Source organism: Medicago sativa, chromosome 3, assembly GCF_051527215.1.
Source record: "Medicago sativa cultivar Bolivia chromosome 3, Bolivia_mono, whole genome shotgun sequence".
Classification (NCBI taxonomy): domain Eukaryota; kingdom Viridiplantae; phylum Streptophyta; class Magnoliopsida; order Fabales; family Fabaceae; genus Medicago; species Medicago sativa.
The window spans coordinates 98,209,489-98,217,712 of NC_140751.1; positions in this window are offsets into that span (position 1 = coordinate 98,209,489).

The following is an 8,224-nucleotide window of genomic DNA, read 5'->3' on the forward strand; positions in this document are numbered from 1 at the left end:
GAAGAGGAGATTGTAGTGGAGTGTATGAATTTATTACTAATTGTTATGCTGCAGGTTGATACCGACGATAGGTGGAGTGGATTCATGATGCATTCAACGGGTACTCAGTTAGTGGGGCCTATCGGTTGCTCAGAGCTGTGACGCCATAACATGTCCATGTACATGTGGCTGTTCTTTGGAGGAGGGATGTTCCTTTGAAGGTTTCGGTGTTCGCTTGACGCTTGTTTCGAAACAGATTACCTTCTAAATCAAACTTGGTCTGTCGAAGCATAATTCCATCGGAGGCTGAACTATGTGTTACTGGCTGCGGTCTTCAGGAATCAGCAGATCATTTATTTTTGTCTTGTGATTTTTTCAGTAATATTTGACAGCTTGTTAGGAACTGGCTTGGTGTTAATTCAGCCAGTGGCGGAACTGGGGGGTGGCAAGGGGGAGCCACCGCCACCCCATCCTAAAAATAAATAAATAAAGTTAGATACTGCTTCTAGTGTTTTTTCTGTCCTAATGAGCCAGTTTAAATTTGATGTTAACGATGTCTTTCAAATTTGATGAAAAGGCTTAAGCTTTTAGTTTGCTTTTGTAGAAATTGTGGTCTCTAAGCATGAGGAAGAAATAAGGAGAAGGAATAAGGAAAGGAAAAAAGAAACATGAACTACAGTAGAACGAAAGAGAAAGTTGTTAGCGGCGGCTTAGGAAATATTACCAACCAATGTGATACAACAACTAATTTATATCTAGGGTTGGATACTTTGATTTGGACTTGAGCCCAATGAGTCAACTAAATGGATTAATATCCATATAAATAAAGTAGGTTGCATTAAAAATATGAAAATTAATAAAATCTTTAGAGGTTTTTCTTGATTTATCTTCATATTTATTTTATCAATATTTATTTATTCATTAACCGGTTCAATAACGGTTCATAACGGTTTAACCAGCTGAACCGATTGAACCATGAACCGAAGGTCTCACCGGTTCAATCTCCGGCCCGACTTTAAAAACATTAGTATAGATTTTTTTTTTGAAGGAAAAACATTAGTATAGATGTAGTTTAAATTTTGAATGATCGATTTTTGGTTTATTATGACTTAAATGTGTTATATGCAATATGATTTATATATTTTAGTTTTTTTTTTTATGGCAGCCACCACAAACTTTTTTGTCTGGCTCCGCCACTGAATTCAGCGGATCCATCTCCTATTGTGGATCATTTCCATCAGTTTGGTTACTCTACATGGTTTGCAAAATCTAGATGCTCGCTTATGTGTTTGATTTGGTTTGCTACTACATGGGTTATATGGAAGGAAATGAACGAAAAAAATTTCGTGGTAAACAAAGTTCTCTTGCACAACTTCTGGAAAACGTAAAGTTTCTTCCCTTTTGGTGGTTTAAAGCTAATGTTGCGGTTTTTCATTATAGTTTTCATAACTGGTGCCAAAACCCTTTCTTATGTGCGGGTATTTGGCTGATTTTGCTACTTGTTATTAAACTCTGTGTATTTTAGGCTATCTTCGAATGTACACCTTATACTGGGAAGATAGTCATATGTTATATATATCATTTTGATTTTTTTAAAATTGCTACGATCAAATATGTAGAATTTTTTTTATTATTTTAGAAAAAATTATTCATCACCAAAAGTCAAATAAAATGATGAATCGAAATAACATTCAAATGTATTAAAGTTTGAAAGATCAACAAAGGCATGCCCTTTCATCAACCGATACTTTTTACATTGATATGACATCCCACAAAATCAACGCAAGATTATATTTTAATTGATTGATTGGTGATTGACAATTGTTTAAAATTGATGTGTTATTCCCTAAAAAAAAATCATGTATTATAAAATATAACGATAACATCAATCATATTTATATATTTTTTTTTGTAGTTTTAATACAAAATTTTCAACAAATACCATATTCACATGTTAAATATGAATAGGATGTAAATTACGAGACATTACATTGTATATTTATTCTAAATTTAAATAGTAGATTCATAACAACAAAACACTTGAAAGTTGTGTTAGATTTTATAATTTTTTTCATCAAACGATCTTACTTCTAAGTTATGTTTGGATAGATGAAAAATGATGGAGTGGAATGGAATGAAATGTTAACTAATTGACTCTATTGTTTGGATTTGCAAAAAAACGAATTGAGTGGCATGGAGCATAATGGAACACATTTCATCTCATTCCATTCAATCCTCGTGTTTTCCTTTCTCTCAATTTGGGGTGTAAACATTGGAATTGAGTTCCATAATTAAAGTAACAATAAAAGCTATTTGTTGTGATTTTTCAAAATGTGATGCGCATTCAAATACATATTTTGATACAAAATACATAGGTATCTTGAGTTTAAAAATAACAATATTTCTTCAAATTACACTCCTTAACTAAAATTGAATAAAGAAACAACATCAATGATAATAAATGTGTGAGGACTCATGTATCTGAACATCTATTTATTTGAACATAATTTTCCTTCTTCAACAATGACAAACGTAAACATATATGAACATTGAACGTAAAGATTAAGTATTATAACATAAACGTTAATAATACGAATAAGAACACGTAATTTTTTTTCTAACTCAACGTAACAACAATATAGTCGAAACTTCCAGTTACAAACTAAGTCAGCAACACAAAAGCGCAAACTACCAACAACCGACAAAGTTTACAATACATAATATGAAGAAAATCATCCAAACTTAATTGTGGAAAATAAAACATAAGGTTCAACAATTAAATTGTCATTAATTGTATCCACACATTAAATATGGATAAGATGCAAAATGACATTTTCGAAAATTAAAATGAATTATAGTCCACCTCCAACTAATTGGAACAATCCCACAACTCTCTGGTCCCACACTTCTTCTGTACTAACTATCCTTTTTTCTTTTCTTTTTTATTTTATTTTATTTTTCTCTTCAATTCTTCTTCTTTTTATTTATCATTATTAAGTTAGTGATCGATCTCCCCAAGCCATTACCATCACCAAAATATAATGTGTAGATTCATCAATTTCCTTAAGATGGATTAGATTTATGGTTGAAGGTGATGAATTTGATACATGAGTGTTAGTTTTAATTTTGAGTTAGATGACGGTGGTGGTGTTAATTCTAGATTTAAGAGTTTGATTATGAAGTTTTTGTTGAAGTTGGAATGATGAATTTTTTAAAGAAAAAATTGGGGTTTTTTTTTAAGATGATGAAGGTTGTATGAAGATGAAAATGGGGAAGAAGATGAAGAAAATAAAATAAAATAAATTAGATTTTGATGATACACTGTTAGATCTGATAGACCTCCTTTATCCAACAACCTCTTTTATTAAGGGACTAAAATTAACAAAGGACCAAATTGACTCACGGAAACAAAAGTAAAGGATCACAATGCAAATTTGAATGGTTATGTGACCAATTTAAAAAAAAAAACAGAGAATTAAGTTAAGAGATCGGATGTTCAATTAAGCCATTTATCATTGACAAAATATTTTCCTGTATATCTTTTATTAATGAGTAACATATTAAAAAAATAGTCATTTCTACTTAATGGACACCCTACATTTTTTCCAACATATAAAAAAATCATCACCATTAAATTCACACACCATTCAATTTTTAAAATTTGAATCAATGAGTTCTTGATTAACAGTTGAACCATTGACTCACTTACGGAACTATATGACTAAATCATATTGAATCAAATGATTCATTCGTAAGACTCAATCTTTTTTTTTAATCTTTTTTAACAATATTTATTTGTATAAATTTGAATTGAACCATAGGATACAATGACTACCATCTAAAATTGATTTACACCAATGTTATATTTGGACAAGTGTTGTTCGGGTCAATACCATGTCCCAATGCATCTTAACCGCTTAATGATTAAAGCTACTACATACAACTTCTGCGTTGCTATAATTTTAAATGTGAGTTTGGGTAAAAGAGACGGAAATCAAAACAAACACTAAGGCCAATGCTATAGTTAAAGGAAAATACTCACATAGTTATTAAAAAGTAATTTATTTATTTTGGTTTTTCAGTGAACAAAAAGACAAGGTAAAACTAACCGTTGTTTAGTACAAAAATGAAATACATAAAAAAGTAAAAAATTAATCTAAAAATTAAAGTAGAAACACTATAAAAAAAATCAACGTTATTAAAACTCGTAAATAAGTGTAGCAAAAACCTAATAGAGGAGTAATTCTTGCATACAAACAAAAAAGAACAGCTGAATCAAATTAATAATCATCAAATTATTCTGCCTTTATCGGAAAAAGAGATACCTTGTACTCTCTGCAGTCACATTTATAAACAAAAATAAATAAATTTTTAGGTTTATTGAATAATAAACATTAAACATATCTTGTCAAATTTATTGACCAGATACATTAGTTATTCAATGAACCTAAAAATTGTTTTATTCATATAAAAATGTTTAGAGGGTATACTATTTGAATTTAAAAGATCAATGATTCTTTAAATGTTAAATTTTAATAACTGGTTTGGATTGAAAAAGTGATGCCTTGGACAAATGATGCCTAAACCCTAATCCCCAGCCCTAAACCCTAAATGTTCAAAGAATACATGAGGAAAAAAAGTTAATGCAAAGTTGCCAACTCTATGGTAGTCAGATGCTCCTTGATTCCTCGTTCTCAGACCAACGTTGTACATCATCAAGTGTTTTCTAGATAGATTGAGATCCAAATAAAAATATATTGTGAGGAAGTTGATTCAGAAGTTTTAAACAATCAAATAAGTCCTATGGTGTTGTAATTGTGAGGAACAAGACAGTTGTTTTGGCTGAAGACTGAGGAACATAAAGAGAGGGGAAGTGATGTAGGTTTGATTTAGTGTTGGTGGACTATGATAAGATTTGTGGAACCATCTAATCTAAGGGTGGAAAAAATTGGTCCACGTTGGACCAATTTTTGCATGGGTCCAAATTATACGGAACTGTGGGAAGATATAGCAAGTGGATGCATTAAAAAGACAAAACCATTTTAATCCAACACAATAGTAAAAAAAAAATTAATTTTAGTGTTTACATAGTTTGAATCAAAATTAATTTTAAAGTGTAATGATTAAGTTATCCTTTTAATTTTTAGTGTTTACATAGTTTGAATCAAAATTAATTTTAAAGTGTAATGATTCTTTTTTGGTGGTGTATGAGGTTCGAACCTCAAACCTTTGCATATTTTATGCATTGTCCTTACCAACTGAGTTAAGCTCACGGGGACATTTAAAGAAACATTCTAATCAAACACAATAGTAAAAAAAAACAAAAAAACCATCAAATGAAATCTTTTTCCTCTCTCTTGCTGCGCGTCCCTTCCATTTTTCCGTAACATTCTTTAACAGCATAAAACACTTAACCAAACAAACACTTAGTTAAATATTTTTGGATTAGAAAATCTCCCATGACATACTAATATCGTTTTCCAAATTAGCTTTTCATGTAGGCAATTCTAAAATTTACCAACAATTAACTCCTAATTTTATTTATTTTTGGATAAAACCTTCCTTAGTAACCATCTTTTTATAATTGAACTTTAATTACCTTTTAGTCAAACTCTGAATTAGTGGAGACCGTTCTTTAGAATTGAAGGGTTAAATTATTATGTTTTGGTCAAGCAGTCTAGTGACTGAATTCACACATATTAAGTGTGGAGAAGTGAGGAATCAGTGCTTCAACCCCAGACTATGCACATAATGTCTCTGATAGTTACAAATTGAACTACGCTATTTTTTTTTTGACACAAAATTGAACTACACTTATGAATCAAAAGTATTTATTTATTTATGGGTTAAATATGTTTTTGGTCCCTATAAAATGGCGACCTTCTAAGTTTAGTCCTTACTTAATTTTAATAGCTTTTTTAATCCCTACAAAAAAAAAATTTACTTATAATTTTAGTCCCTGCTAAAATAAATTTTGTTTAATTATCCTTAAACTCTTAAATTTTTTAACGATTCTTTTTATACAAGTTTAGAACACTATGAAAGGTTCATTTACTAAAATCTATAATTTTTTAACATGAAATAAATTAAATATGAATTTTTTAAAACGACAAAAGTTTAAGATATAAGTAATAAAAATATGGACGTAGAAATCAAATTTTTGCGAGATTTTTTTCGGAGGACCTTTTAATAACGTTCTTAACACGCCTGTAAAAAATTGTTGAAAAACTTAAGAGTTTAAGCATAAATTAAACAAATTTGGATTGAGTAAGGACTAATATTGAGTACAGAAATTTTTTGTAGGGATTAAAAATGCTATTAAAATTAAGTAAGGACTAAACTTACAAGGTCGCAATTTTGTAGGGACCAAAAACATAATTAACCCTTTATTTATTTTAGATATAATTTTTTTTGGGTACATATCTTATAATACATTGTTTCCATTTTTTTTATATATACATCATTATAGTGATTTTTTAAAAAACATTTTTATAGTGATTTTTTTTCAACAAAAACATGTAGGGATGACAATGGGTATACCCTATGGGTAGGGTACTACAGTGACCTTCCCCATACCCACATTTGTAAAAAATACTCGTACTCGTGCCCGTACCCTTGTGGGCAATAACTTTAGTGTCATTCCCCATACCCTATAGGTACTTAAGTGTCCATACCTGCATCCATTACCAGCACTTCAAATATGAAAAGACAATAAAAACATCACAATTGAAATAAAACTATGGTTCAAATTTTTTAAAATTAGCTCATAAAATGTTACGAATCGTAGTATTTAGTCAAATAGATAACATCCAAAATATCCCAAAAAAATTGTACATCGGCATGATGAAGTTGTTATTGTATTAAGAAGATTTTTGGTTTAGGTTTAGGTTTAGGCTCAAATATCTGAATAAATAAATTAATCATACACCAAAAGTAAATAAATTAGGGTTAATTATGTTTCTAGTCCCTATAAAATAGCGACCTTGTAAGTTTAGTCCCTACTTAATTTTAATAGCATTTTTAGTCCCTATAAAAAAAAAATTACTTATAATTTTAGTCCCTGCTAAAACAAAGTTTGATTAATTATCCTTAAACTCTTAAATTTTTGAACGATTTTTTTGAGACAAGATTAGAACACTATGAAAGGTTCGTTACTAAAATTTAGAATTTTCTGACATGAAATGAATTAAATATGAATTTTTTAAAACGACAAAAGTTAAAGATAAAAAGTAATAAAATCTGGATGTAGAAATCAAATTTTGCGATAATTTTTTGCGGACGAACTTTTAGTAATGTTCTAAACATGTCTGCAAAAAATTGTTCAAAAATTTAAGAGTTTAAGCATAAATTAAACAAATTTGAATTGAGTAGGGACTAATACTCAGTGCAGAAAAACAAAATTAGGGACTAAAAATGCTATTAAAATTAAGTAGGGACTAAACTTACAAGGCGCCATTTTATAGGGACTAGAAACATAATTAACCCAATAAATTATTTATGATATTATATAAATAATATGTATATGCGGGGTTGCGGGGATGGGCAGTATAGTACCCTTACCCATTTAAATTTGCGGGTATTATCAGAACACGTGCTCAGACCTATAAAAGTAGGGTTTTATTCTAAGGTATTTTTTGCGGGTCACTTAAAAACACATTCTTGATGAATTTATGTTGTGTCTTCACTGATTTTTGAATTTGAAGGGAAAGGATAATCCATCAATAAAAAAGCAACTTCTATTTCAAAATTTATTTTCTAGTTTTTTAAAATTGTAAAAGAGTATAACGTGTCTGATTTATTCATTCTGTGACATGATTATGGATTGGCTATAAAGAGAATTTTTTTGATATTGTTCTTGGCACAATTGATGTTCCAGAGACAGAACGCTGAAGAAAAAAGAGTGTACACTATATGACACTCAAGTAAAGAGGTTCTTATATAGCTCCTATAACATCAAAATGGATTATTTTTTATTAATGTCAAAACCCATGTTCAATCAAACCAAGGATATGATGTTAGCATCGAATATTAGTTTGCTAATATCTATTCAATGTTTTACCTTCTTTGAAATTGCTTCTCCAACATAGAGGAGCACTTAAGACTTTTTTCCTCCCTTTTTTCCATTTTAGACTGTAAATACACCATTGATAAAGTTATTTTGTGTTAGAAACTCCAAAGTTGGAAAGTAATTAATATTATTATTTTTGTCTCTAATTTCTGCTGGGTATCAAAAGTACTGTTATTT